Source organism: Triturus cristatus, chromosome 5_2, assembly GCF_964204655.1.
Source record: "Triturus cristatus chromosome 5_2, aTriCri1.1, whole genome shotgun sequence".
NCBI lineage: Eukaryota > Metazoa > Chordata > Amphibia > Caudata > Salamandridae > Triturus > Triturus cristatus.
The window spans coordinates 305,243,165-305,257,860 of record NC_140588.1 but is presented as its reverse complement, the minus strand read 5'-3'; the positions used below and the strand labels follow the sequence as shown (position 1 = coordinate 305,257,860).

At 42.0% G+C, this 14,696-nt stretch overlaps 1 protein-coding gene and 1 long non-coding RNA gene across 5 annotated transcripts in view; one reads left to right on the top strand and one right to left on the bottom strand.

Annotated features, from left to right (window-relative positions):
• LOC146822910 (uncharacterized) overlaps positions 1-6,118 on the bottom strand; it is a 53,379-nt gene extending 47,261 nt beyond the window's left edge. Inside the window, exon 1 of the long non-coding RNA XR_014962094.1 lies at positions 6,026-6,118. This is a non-coding gene — a long non-coding RNA (uncharacterized LOC146822910). The remainder of the gene's footprint in view (positions 1-6,025) is intronic.
• Positions 1-14,696, top strand: part of LOC146822909 (glutamate decarboxylase 1-like) — a 931,087-nt gene that overhangs the window by 642 nt on the left and 915,749 nt on the right. Inside the window, exon 1 of one of the 4 annotated variants that reach the window (XM_085607066.1) lies at positions 6,360-6,498. The exons of 2 other annotated variants lie outside the window; for them this stretch is intronic. The gene's annotated coding sequence lies outside the window, so the exon portion shown is untranslated. Of the gene's footprint in view, positions 1-6,359; positions 6,499-10,718; positions 10,745-14,696 lie in introns of those variants that run through there. One more of the 4 variants, XM_085607070.1, reaches the window with a different exon arrangement.

Below are 14,696 nucleotides of genomic sequence, written 5' to 3'. Positions count from 1 at the left end.
TTCTGTTTGTGAAGTCCCCGAGGCTCCAGGAGCCGAACTAAATAAAGCGCACCAAATTATGGCCACAAAACTGCCAGGTATTCAACACCCAGTGTGACGAGGAAGAGCCGCTTCACCCATGGTTCCCCATTTAGCAAGTCAACAATGAGTACGCTGCTGTTTGTGAACAAGTAACACACGCACATCACACTAGAGATAGCATTTGAGCTGTGCATCAGTCCAGCAAGTCAGGTTGCCTTTGCGATTAATTCTGCAGTATTATTGAGTGTATTTTTAGAAAGGCCGGATTAGAATTGCTGCTGTTTCGGGTTTTATTCCTTCTAATCCAGCCAGTGGTGGCTGTGTTTTTATGGGCTGTTCTGACAGCTGTCAACGGACAGTTATGTGAGGATCACTGAAGAGGGGCTTTGGCCCCGCCCACTTGTTGGTAGTCTGTTGTAGTACATGTTTTCATTGGGAAAAGATGTGTGCTACCCCAAAATAAGTGCTTGCACTCCGCACAGTTGTAATTTTGTTTATTTGTCCAGCTTCCCGAGTTTGAACTTTTAGGGTCGCACAAGATATTGTAATACTGCTAAAGTGTCTTAAATAACTAGATAATGTATGGGATTTGTTCTCTGATAGCAGCACATATGGCAGGAGGACAGCCAATAAACTACACATAGGTGTTTAGGTTTGGCTTGAAAATGCAACTGTCACTTGACCTTTTAACTTTAACCAATATCATTCCACAGTTCTTTGCTTCCACCCAAATAAATACCCATTGCCATGCTACTTACGTGCAGTGCTTCAGATTTCCAAACAGCATTCCTTAAGGCTAGACCTATTGGCATTGTTAGTGGTTGTTTTAATTTGTAATGTCAAGATGGAGCAAACAATCGGTTGAAAAACTGTGGTTTTGCAGGAGCCTGTTAAATTCATTGTAATATGGAAACCAACATAGGTAGAAAATCCATTTGACCAACTAGAAGTGCTTGCGAATAGATGCTTTTGCACCCAATTAAATGAACTCTGTTTCCTGATGAGTATTTTGGAGTTTGGTATTGTGATATTAGCACCCTCATCAACTGGACTAAACCCAACCATTCTACCCACTGACACGCCAGTAGTGAGTAAACTAACAACGTATCTCCACGTACATATCCCAGATCTTAAAGCTTTACATGCAGCCTCCTCCACTGTGATTTCACAAAAATACCAATTTGCAAGGCAGAATTTCACTACTTGTTTACAGAATCAACATTGGTGGTATTTTACTCTCTCAAATGGGGCTTTCGGATGCAGAAATTCCATCAAACTGTTGAAATTTCAGCAAGTGAAAATTAGGAATTGTGATGGCTTTGTGGGTGTTTTAGAAAAAATATGTAGCTAGCCACAAAATGATGTGAATATAGCTTACCCAGTCCCTGACTAATCCAAGGATTCCCAGAGAATCATATAAAAATCAGAATTTGCTTTAAGGGTGAGAGAAAACCTAGAGAAGGACATTTCTACCATATTGCCCTAACTTTTTTCGTCCGGGTCAGTAGTAGAAAATTCACGAGGATTCTTTTGAAAATTCTCTAAATCATAACTTAGAGACAATCTGCTGGTTTAGTGTACATCACTTATATACATTCTTGTAAATCGCCATCATCCGCGTGAGTTTTGGAAAAGTAGCCTAATGGCTGACATTCAAGCTCAGAGACCTTTATGAAAATCGTGGTACTAACAAAATAATGGTCACATTCTGTGCATATCTGTTGATATTGCTGTGCCTCATACCCAGAACTGCCCCAGTAGTACATTGCCACCTCTATAGTCCCTTCCACCCACGTCACATTGGGGTTTTGTAATCAACACAAGATAGACTTTGAAATGGCTCATATTTGTGCGCAAATAATCAGAGAAAACATTCATGTGCAATTTCATAGTCCATCTTTTCCTTCAATGCACTGTACAGAAATTTTACATTGAATTTGGTTGCTCAGAAAAAAAGTAAACCATTTTCAACAAATTCCAAGAGGAAAGGTACAGATTTTACTCAAAGCAGCATCTATACAGACCACTGAAACACTATGGGCTCTTGGATTTTCCATGTCTGTGGTTTACTCATGGGTACAAGAGTAACTTAAAAACAAGTGACTTACTGACAATTCACCAAGACAGAAATGTCTAACCTACACACATGGAGCTGTCATCTCTGGGCAAGAACAATTCACAAAGACAGAAATGTCTAATCCAAATACATGGAGGTGTCATCTCTGGGATTATACAATTCACCAAGACAGAAATATCTAACCTACACACATCGAGATGTCATCTGTGGGCATGTATGATTCACAAAGACAGAAATGTCCAACCCACACACATGGAGGGGCCATCTCTGGGCATGTACAATTCACCTAGATAGAAATGTCTAACCCACACATTGAGGTGTCATCTGTGGGCATTTACACTTCACCAAGACGGAAATATCTAATCCACACACATGGAGGTGTCATCTATGGGCATGTACAATTCACAAAGACAGAAATATCTAATCCACACACATGGAGGTGTCATCTCTGTGCGTTAACAATTCACCAAGACAGAAATATCTAACCCATACACATGGAGGGGCCATCTCTGGGCATGTACAATTCACCAAGATAGAAATGTCTAACCCATACACATAGAGGTGTCATCTGTGGGCATGTACAATTCACCAAGACAGAAATGTCTAACCCAAATACATGGAGGTGTTATCTCTGGGCATGTACACTTCACCAAGACAGAAATATCTAACCTACACACATTGAGGTGTCATCTCTGGGCATGTACAATCACAAAGACAGAAATGTCTAACCCACACACATGGAGTTGTCAACTGTGGGCATGTACAATTCACAAAGACAGATGTGTCTGATATTCATATATGAAGGTTTTATCTCTGGGTATGTACCTTACACAACTAATGCCTTAGTTATTCATTTGTTGAATTCTCTTCCGAGTATGGCGATGGTTGTTAATATTCAATTTCAAAGAAATGATAATGAGAGAAATGCATGCACAAACAAATCTTCATTTGTAGCGCTAGGATACCTTCTGATTTCACTGTTCACACTTTATAACTAACTCTTCGAGGTATAAATTCTGCAGGAAGTGTTGGAAAATGTGGGTAATTCCTCCATTTTCCGGAAGCTCTGCGCGTAGTATATACATTCTAGGAAAAGGTATTTATTTTTTTGTTGATAAGAAGTTATTCATGTTATTCACAAGTAGGGTTGCCACTTTTTGAAGAGAAATTACCGGTGCTGCTGGTAGAAAACAGGTAAGGTGGCAACCCTAGTCAAAAGAATACTGGTAAATTTCGTAATTATTTTAACCCAACACCTGCACGCATAATCCATAGCTGCCAAGGTTTCAGATTGCTATGTGTGACATTTTCATAATTTCAGTGTAATTATGAGTGACATTTGGATGACTATGAGTGACACTTTCTCGTGAGCAAAATCAAACAATGCAGACAAGGGAAACATAAATATCAGAAATTGCACCCATTTGAGCATAGAGAAACTCTAAGAAGATCTTAAAGTATCTGCAAAGCATCAGAAATGAAAGGGCACCACCCTAGTGCCCTTGTAATGGGTGTGGGGGGGGGTAAAGTGTTTTCTACTTATTCACTGTGTTCAGCCTTGGTCTGTTTTTTTTCCTTTTTGCACTTTGGTACGAATAATGACAAACATCACAATGCAAAGAAAATTCAAAGCCAGGGTAAAACACTCATAACTGACAATGAATATAGAGCGGTCTCTGTGTTACTCCCACAACAGACATTCGATGAAGTGAGTATATTTTATTGGAGAACTACACATAATTTATGGGTACCACTGTTAGCTTTATTTACGGATGTTTCAATTCAAACAGGCATGTCTAACGACCATTACAAACTAAAAAGACCCCCCGGCCTGCAAATGTGCACTTGTCCCTACTTATGTAGCACAGACAGACCCTCATTAGTCTTAGTCCTTAACCAGACTACCCTACCTCATATAGCTTTTTACGAGTTCCATACCTTACGAAATTCTGTTTTTCTTTAGCCATCACTTTTTACATTTGTACATTTCAAAACACACTGCGGCACTGTCTGGCGCCATCACTATGCACTTACCCTGCCTGCACTCACACCAGAAAGAATTGCCATCCCGCCTGCACGCATGGCCTAGACCTCCATACCTGGCCTGTCACGCTTCTCATACCTCGCCTGTCACGCTTCCCACCCTCCGGACTGGATCTCCGTCCTCCTGTGCTATCCCAGTCTGAATAACCTTCATGTGCCCTCGCTGGTTTGGGGATACCTCCTCCTCTTGGGCAATGACCAGTTTGCCTCTCCTCTGCTGCCACCCTCCTTCCAGTCTGTGTAGGTGCCACAAAGGGTGGGAAGCCCCACTGCTGATCGGCTAGTTGTAGCTGCCATCACTTCCTTGTGTTCACCCCCCTCTCAATCTCAATTCACCCCTCCCTGGCACCTCGAGCACCCATACTTCATATTTGGCCCTCCTTCACCTTGGAAAGGTTTTCTGAGTCAGTGAAGAACTGTGTATAGCGCCCTATCTTTCTAGAGCCCTCTCGGTGCAGGTTCTGTTCTGTGGAGAGTTGCTGTGTACATAGGATGCACCTTCTGTAGTAGAGGTGCCCTAGCTGTAGAGAGGCGCTGTGCACAGATGGTGCGCCACCTGTGAATAAGTTCTGTGTACAGAGCATGCTTATATGCAGATGACTGCAATGTTGAAGGTTCCCATTTGGAAATACGATTTGTACAATGTGTCCTCACCTATGAATAACTAAAGGTCCCCGGGAGCTCGTTAGCAAGAGGATGCGCCTCACTTTCACTTTCTAAAGGGTGCTGTGGACACACAGTGTCCATCAATAGAGGAGCGTTCTCTATACACAAGGTGTCAATCTGAAAAAAACATGTATACAGAGGCTATGTGTGCAGAGCTCAGCTGTTCACCTCCAAAGGAGTGATGTGTGAACATGCGCCACATATGGATACATAATGCCCACCTTCAGATAAGTGCATGTTCGCAAGACGCGTACAGCTCACCCCTAGCTGGAAATGAGGCTGTAAACTCAGTGCGCCTTCTGGAGAGAACCTCGGTAGGTGTCTGCTTACAATCAAAAGCCACCCAGTCTGGCACGGGTAATCGTCAGAACCACTATAATGGTCACATAACACTCAGGCGCGGCACAGACAGTGACATAATCTCAACAGCAGCAGACATCGATGTGGGCAAAAGTGCGCGAAACCCGATGCAGCACAGTCACATACCACTGGCTACCAGACACAGCCCTCACTACTGTACTTGTGAAGATGACCCTTCTGCAACTGTTGCCACAAATACAGAAACGGTACAAAAGGGGGTGGTGATGGACGGAGCATCAGAACCAATCAAACACTCACACCCAGTCAACAGATCTGGGTTTGATCCATCACCGTTCTTTAGCCCACTCTGCCACCCCAGTTCAGACATGGCCATATGCAAATCAGTCTGACCCTGTGCCTCATAGGAACAGTCCAGCCCAAACTGCCAAGCCATGCCTTCCCTGGACCGGAAACGAGCTTCCTAGGACCGGTTTCTGGCATTTCAGCCGTTTTCAGCCAGGCTTGCTTGAATCCAGTGGCAAAGTGAGCAAGGCACTCACGTCTGAGCATACCCTGCCAACTTATGGCGAACAAAGCGGTACAAAAGGGGGTGGTAATGGACGGAGCATCAGAACCAATCAAACACTCACACCCAGTCAACAGATCTGGGTTTGATCCATCACCGTTCTTTAGCCCACTCTGCCACCCCAGTTCAGACATGGCCATATGCAAATCAGTCTGACCCTGTGCCTCATGGGAACAGTCCAGCCCGAACTGCCAAGCCATGCCTTCCCTGGACCGGAAACAAGCTTCCTAGGACCGGTTTCTGGCATTTCAGCCGTTTACAGAAACAGCATTTCACCGTATGTGGCACTGATGTGCGTGCCCTTACTGGAAAATGCACCACTTTCCCCTTACCTGATCACTTCCAGAAAAATCCCTTACTGGAAGTCAACCCCAATCCTCTCGGCTTCTTCTGCCCCCATGCTTACTGAGCCAGCCCGGCGTGACTCTCTACTGGTGAGGACCGGCCCTCACCGGACCGCGGTCTCCCGACTGCATGATGCAGCAGGGCCCTCTCCCAAACCCGGTGCCCTCGAGTTGGCCGGCCCTATTTTGCCAGAAGGTACAAACTCATATGTGTCTGGAGTGCAACTGAGTCAATAGCAACCTGCATAGAAATGTACCTGACGAAAGAGTTAACAGGTACATAGAAAATCTCTGCTATTAATGTTAATTATATTCCTGTACTGCAATGCTTATATCAAAACCCCGGAGGAGAGTTTCAATGCAAATAACCAAATTTTTATTCATAAGCTCTTTCCATGCTCTCTTTCCTCATTACTGCTAAAGAGAAGCGACAGGGAAATGTGAGAGGACTTCTGGAAATGGTAAGAGACTTTTGTTCAAGAACATTACGATTTGTAGATTTACTGGCAATTAATACTTTACTTTATTACTTTATTAGGAGGGTTTTGACTTAGCTGTATACATTTTCTTTGTAGGTTAATTTTGCTTTCATGTTTCTAGGGGTTGAATTTTTTGTTCATTTTATTTTTTGAAGTTACGCTATCTACCTAATTTAAAAATTAAACATGACACAGTGGTTTGGAATCCCTATTAATGTTTGGGGCCAAGAAAAACAAATTCTCATGCTGATTTTGTCCACTGGACTAAGTAGACCCAGCCATGTGCAGCACAAAGCCTTTGGCTACCAATTTATAATGCACAGTTTGTTTGCTAGAAGAAGATTGTCTGCTGCAAATGCAAGATGTTCAACCATATCCATATGATAGTCACAACTGTATGTAAGATTCATTACTGTAGGGTGGAGTGCTCTAAAGGAATCACATTTAGCTGTAAGCTCAGTTTGCCATACCGCCACTAGTACCAATATAAACATATGTCAGTGTGCTCCTAACAAACATTTGTGATTTCCATTTTGACATGAGGAATTTCTCTTGTTAAAACCTTTCTTCCTTTTTCTCCAGTGGGAAAACATTAACCCTCCATGGAAATCCTTTTCTTACTCCTCACCTTATTTTTGGGAGGCGGTTGTTTTTTACCACCTTGAAAAAATGTGTCTCCTAACCTTGTCATTAGTAAATATACCAGATTTTCCAGCAAGTGCATGGGTTTGGGGAGGAGTTGGTAATTGCCCTTAAACATGTAGATTTGTGGGTGGCCACAAGTCCAAATAGCAGTCTAGCACTGAACCACTTGTCACCAGCATCTTTCAGAAGATTTACTCACATGAAAATCTTCATGCGAGTTCTTTTGTACACGTCAGATAAGCTTTAATGTGTAACATCTGTAAGAATCAATCCCATTTATTTTGATTCTGACAAGATCATAGAGAGTTCATCTATCTGTAAAATGTAAGCCAGTCACTGATCAAACACATGGTATGTGATCACACAAAAAAGGGAACTGATGCACAATAACATGAAGTGTTTTGCCTTCGAAGTGTACAATATGCTCAAGTGGAGAACGTCTTGCTGATCTTCTGCTGGCAGCTTAACCACTATGCAGCAAATATCATCAGAGTATATTTGGAGCATATATTTATAGTTTATTACACATTTGATAAATTATCATGATGCATACACAATATAGGAAAACATGAAACACTTGTATTTTAAAAGAATATATCAAACCGGTTAATTGATGGTCAAAGTCATATGTGTTATTGTAAATCAAGTGAAAGAGCAAAGGCATCCTTGTCCTCAGGTGTCTCTTCAGGAGATTAGTCTGCAACCAATTTGTCAAAGGCACGTAGGGGATATGGTATGTTACATTGTTTTTAGTCTACCACTGCCATATGATCTGTGGTCCCTGACTGATAAATAGGAATAGAGTTAAAACTGAGTCAGAATCTAGGTTTAGGAAGGAAGGATCAGGGATGTCAGCACTTGATCCAAAATGTTATCAATTGGTCCAATACTGAAATTAATTGAGTGCCCAGCTACTGTGGGGCTACTGTCCATGACCGCTGAACTGCCATTTTCAGATGGAACAGAGGTGGAATTGTTAAAGTAATGCTCAACTTGGCAGTTTTTAGGTGGTTGGGTACCGATTACCCTAAATTACACCCCTGTCTTCCTTCTAGCAACTAGCGCTCTGGATCTTTTATTTACCAACTAAACAGTGATGGAGGGGAAAAACATTTCACAACACGAGAACCATAGCGTACCTGAAAGTACCACGGACTCCGACTTTAGGATTGTCAATTTATTATAAGGCCAAAAATAATAAGATGTACACACATCGTAAGATTAACATATAAAGATATAAGAAAATCAATACAGAGCCAATTCTACGAATGTAAGTAATTCGGCATAACAAAAAGAAATTAGTAAATTCGAGGATCAGATGCAACTCAAAACTGACACAGAGTCTAAGTCTCTTTTCATCAGAAATAAAACAAATCTGTCCTTACACTGTACTAAGAGGAGATGCTACCTAGTACTCTTCCATCTATTCCCAAAGGTATCAGCACGTATTCACTTCCTGAGAAGTACTCATGTCAAATGGGTTAGGTGCTTAGGGCTAGGAGCGAGTTCTAAGATGCTCTGTTCTCTCCGAAAGCTATCAGAAGTTTGGGGCTCTGTTCCTACGCATCATATAATATAGAATTCGATTCTTAGTTCATCCAGGTAAAATTTTCCATCGCAACTTTTTCTAAATGGGAAGTTTCACGCTTTCTAATTAAGTTTCTTTGTTCGGCTTGGTAACCTTGATTCACAGAGCAGCCAGACACGAAAGATACCCTCCCTTCTCGCTTCCAACTGTCTTCAAAGCATTCCTTGTATCTTCTCCAATCTGGAAATAACAAGTTGGCATTCCGATACCTGCAGTAGGATGAGAACACTGCTATTTCTTGAAAACAACATGCATTTCATTATTTAATTATTGAGAAACCAAGGAGGTACAAAACAAGTACAGTCTTGGGCCTAGGAAACTGGGCAATTTAAACATCAATCAAGTATAGTATATGCTTATAACTGTCCTGCTCTCTATATATGCAGGCATGATCATACACAAATGATACAATTGCACTACAAATAATGAGTAAATGAATCAAATGAATACATGTTCATGATTATAAAACACTGCAAACCATATGTTTATACCTAGGTGCACAACAACTGTGACTACAATGCACCCATACAAAATAGAGTACTGAGAGCGCTCTATCAGTTCCCCCCTCTTAGGACTAGTGTCATAACACCATATACACTCTTTCAGAATGTCCACCTTGTAGAATAGACCGACCTAAACAGAAGATGTGGCTTGCTGTCCATGTCTAAATCTCTCTAACCCCTTAAGATGCTGGTAATGACTGTCTTTCCATTTGCTGTTCTCGTTTCTTCAAGACATTTTCTTGATGTCAAATTTCTTAATTCTTGATGGAGATCTGAAATATTGGCAATATATTTCCTTATATCCCGACTATTGTCTGGAATATAAGTGCAGCACTGTTGGACACTCAAATGTTTACAGACTACTCCAGCTTTTGCTAATAGGATGTCTAAAGCAAGACGATTTTGAAGAACCATAGCCCTTATCAAGACTATCTCACCATCTACTAATAATAGGATTTGTGCAGTATTCACGGAGAGTTTATCCACTATCGTTGCCAACTTTTGAAGTTTTACATCATTCAAAACCACACCTAAACTAGGTATCATGGCACCAAACACATCACCAATAATTTCTCCAGCACTTACACCACGTTTTCCCCAATGAGAGCTTTTTCCTTCCAAGGGCCACAAATCATCCACATGAAATATCTTAGGAAACACTATAGCTAAATAACACGTCCCGTACCAATTCTTAGGCAGTTTTACATAAGCATTCTTACCACAAACAAAATAAATTAGGCACTATGGTCAATTTATCCAATAGTGCTTTTTGTATTGATTCTTCAATCAGAAAAACATGTTCACAATCGCTTTCACCCACGAAAATTTTATCGTAATATGTGTACGGATGTCTAATGCACAACTTTCCTGCTGAAAGTCTAAAGCTATGCGTCCTGAGCTCCCCTTTGCTTTGTGATCTAATTCTTCCTTGGTCCATGGCAATACCTTATACTTCAGATCTGGACGAAACAAAGTTTGCCTATGTCGATCTTCTATCTGATCTACGAATTTCTTTTCAATGTCAGTTAACATGCAGGTTAAATTGTGTCTGTGTGCATAGGACGTATCTAGAGTGATGGTAGGTACAAAGTACTTAGACATGCGCTCCACTTCCTTGTAATAATCATATTTGTTCATGTATTTTAGGACTGGCACTTCAGAGAGTACCACATCATAATTCGAAAAATAATATTCAAAATGGGCTTTGCTGTAAAACATACTTAATAATATACTACATGTAATTCCATAAGTCACAGGTAAGTGATGGTATTGTATGCCTTCCTCTACTGAAGCTGCTAATTGCATACACACAAAGCAGTCTTTCACTTCCATTGTGTCCACGTACTCATACAACAAGCGTGCATATGCATTCAGCGTGAAATCACCCTTTGACAGATCTACATGCATTCTGCAACTAGTTTCCTTGATCATTTCCTTATCTTTCATAGATGGACCATCTTCTATATCGACTTTTGAACCAGGTGGGGTAAGGGTAGGTTGTTCCCCGTTCCTTTCATCATTGTGAGACCCACTCAAAGATGTGACAATCACCACAATTATGACAAGCAGTACTACCGCTATTAAAGTTCCAATAATGCCTTTTTGTTTTTGATTAGAAGTTTTGGATGCTATGTTTCCACTGCCGTATGAGACACACCAAAGAAACGTTGAAAGTCTCTGTTTTGTTTTCAGTACTTTTAGTTCTAATTGCAATGTCCTGATTACTTTCTTTACTCGATTATTGCTGAATTTAGTCCATTGATACTACGCCTATTGTAGAGAAGTAGTCAGCCCTAATCCTGAATTCTTCTCTCTAATGAAAATGACCTAATTTTATATCTTCTTTCACTGGGGGCTAGGTTATCTTCTTTCTAGGGCCTAATGAGTTCTTTGATCAAATCACAGTTCTAGCTTCATCTCTAATGAGGTTAGATCAAGTATTTGGAGAACCATTTGCAGGATTTCAGCACAAATTTCTCCCAACTCCAAGGCAGTAAGCTGTCGACCAAAAGAAGGAAAAACAACTTGATTAAGGATCAAGAGTCGCAGTCCACTCAACCTGGGTGGATTCGGGACTTGCAAAGTCAGGGTTCCAAAGGCTTCAACTCCTGGGACTAACAGTTGAATATCAATCGAGAGGGTGTCCCCGCCGTAGCTCACTGTTCCAGTTCCCAGTCTCCCGGAGTTCCTCGGTCTCTGCAACCAGATATGTCCACTCAGGAAACGCGTATTTCTGGGATGGTGTTCTTTTTCTTCTTGAGCGTCTTAGATCATCCGGATTATCTTCTTGTTCACTTTGTTCAGATTCAGACGTTTCAGGAATTGGAGCAAGATTTTTCTCAGATGCAAGTCTTATGTTCAGCCTTTCTTTTCTTGCTGGCCACTTTTCTGATCTGGCACTTGCTCTCTGCTCTTCCTCTTTGTCTGTTCCTTCTGCTCCAGGCCGTTCACTCTAGTCTGGTTCACAGAATACTTCAGCAATGTCATCAATCTCAGACTCTGTATTCTGCTCCTCCGCAGGCAGTTGTCTTTCTTCACGCTCTGGTTCTCCCGGTACGTCTTCAGATGCAGTAGTTCTTGGGGCAACTTGGGGAACAGATGATTCCTCTACAGACCCCAGAACTTTGCGGGTATGGGAAGCATGAATACAGTGTGGCAGTCCTCCACACTTCACCGCTGTATTCGTTACCAATATCACCTGATATGGTCCTCTCCAGCGGGCATCCAGACAGCTCTTCCACACGTGCTTGCGTACAAGAACCTAGTCTCCGGGGTTTAGATGATGCAGCAGATCTCTCGAGGTGGATGCAGTTGCAGCCTCGACCAGGTGGGACACAGGATTAACCACATCAGCCAGTCCTCTACAATAGTCCTACACCATATCATCACTGATATTTATCAATGCGGTTGCTGGTACCATAGGCAATCTCATAGCTCTCCCTGTCAATATTTCTTGAGGAGATAGCCCTGTTCTCCTATCAGGAGTGCTACGCAAACTCATGAGGACCAGTGGCAACGCATCTGGCCACTTCAATGCAGTTGATGAACACACCTTAGCCACTCTCATTTTGATCGTGCTATTTACCTGTTCCACTAGACCAGATGCTTCCGGTCTGTAGCTGCAATGCAATCTCTGGTCTATGTTCAAAGCAGCACACAACAGTTTCTTGAGTTCACTATGGAAGTGAGTTCCTCTATCTGTTTCCACTGAGGTCGGAAATCCGTATCGTGGGATAGGTTCCCGCAACAGCAATTTTTCCACAGTGAGACTATCACATCGTCGAGTTGGATATGCCTCAACCCAACGTGAAAAGATACACACCACCACCAAAACATATCTTAACCTATTGCATCTTGGCATTTCAATAAAATCCAATGGTATTCTGTTAAAGGGACCTCCTGAACTCCCAATGTGACTCATTGTAACCACAGTTCTTTTCCCTGCATTCATTTGCTGACACATAACACATCTATGACACATTTCTTCAGCAATCACACGAAAGCATGGATTAAACCATGTCTGCCTGAACATTCGCACCATGGCATCTCGTCCCAGATTAACTGCTCCGTGAATCTGCCTTGCCATAGGGCTCAACAAACAATTAGGAAGTATTGCTCTATTATCAATTGACACCTAGATGCCATCATCTCTCTTTTCACAGCCTGCTCTGACCCATGAAGCAGCTTCTTCCTCTGAGACTTCATCTTGTAATTGTTTCACCTCATCCCATGTATCAGCTACAGCTAACATCATGCTGAGCTCGGTCTCTTCTGTGATTTCTCCTGTATATTGCTCATTAAAACCACATTCATGTATGGCACCGAAACTAGCTACTTCGTCAGTATAATTATTGCCCTTTGTGACAAAGTCTGCTCCTTTTCTGTGAGCAGCGCACTTTACAACTGCTATGGCCTTGGGCTTCTGCAAAGCGTCCAATAGTTGACACACATATTCACCATTTCGAATCAGAGACCCTGAGGATGTTAAAAATCCCCTTTGAGACCACAGCTGACCAAAATCATGAACTACACCAAACCTGTATTGGCTGTCCGGATAGATCGTCAATCGGACTCCATGTGAAATAGTACAGGCACGTATCAATGCAATAATTTCCGCTACCTGAGCAGATAATACTCTATTCAAACAGGCAGCTTCTACTACTCCGGTGATGGACATACAGCAAATGCTGCTCTTAGGTACCCTTCATTGTCTCTTAGACATGAACTATCAACAAAAAGGATCAAGTCAGAGTCAGGTAAAGGTTCATTGACAATGTCAGGTCTGGGTTTGGTAGATAGTTCAGTGACATCCAGACAGTCATTCTCTTCACAATTTTCATCTCCATCTTCTTGGGGAACTGGCAACAATGTAGCGGGGTTCAGGGTAGTGCACCGTCTTAACGTGACATTTTCAGATGCTAAAATGACTTGCTCATATTTGGTCAACCTGTTGTTCATAAGATACTGGGTTTTCGTTCTTGTCATCAATAGTTCTACTGAATGTGGCATATATACAATCAGTGGATGACCCATCACTATGCTTTCACATCTTGCAATGCTGACACCAGTTGCAGCAACGGATTTCAGACATCTGGGCAACGCAGAAGCTACTGGATCTAATGTAGCTGTAAAATAGGTCACTGGTCTATGGGCACCCCCATTTGTCTATTCAAGGACCGCTAATGCACATCCCTCCTTCTCACAACAGAAGAGCATAAACGCTTTATTATAGTCTGGCATTCCAAGAGCTGGGGCACGACATATGCTTTCTCTCAACTCATGGAAGGCTCTCAAGCACTCTTCATCCCATGGTACCGGATCACTGATGTCTTTTCGTGTCAATCTTAACAATGGCTTTGCTTGTAAGGAAAAGTTTGGGATCCACTGTCGACAATAGCCAACCATACCCAAAAACATGTGAACTTCTTTTTGTGTTTTTGGAGTTCCCATTTGCAAGATCGCCTCTATGCGATCTGGTGACACTCTTCGCTTTCCTTTCTCAATGCAATGTACCAGATACTGAACTTCAAATAGACAGTATTGTAATTTGTTTGGAGACACCTTGTGTCCATTGTCCATGGCTTAACAAAGCCACTGTATCGATTCTGCACGCATCTTCATTTTCTGAGGCGACCAAAAGGTCGTCTATATATTGAACCAGAAATGATTTCTGGGGCATCACCAGTACTTCGAGATTCTTTTTCAGGCACTGGCTAAAAATGGAGGGGCTTTCTGTATACTCTTGTGGAATTCTACACCATGTTAAGACACGGTCGCTCATCCGAAATGCAAATAAATACTGGCTATCCTCGTGTAACGGTATAGAAAAGAATGCCTGGAAATTAAGCATTCGGTCGCACCTGTATCTTTACAGGTTCCACACCTCGGATTAACCCTATCTCTTCACCTGTGAAATCCCACACTTTCGGGTCAACTGAGTCTGT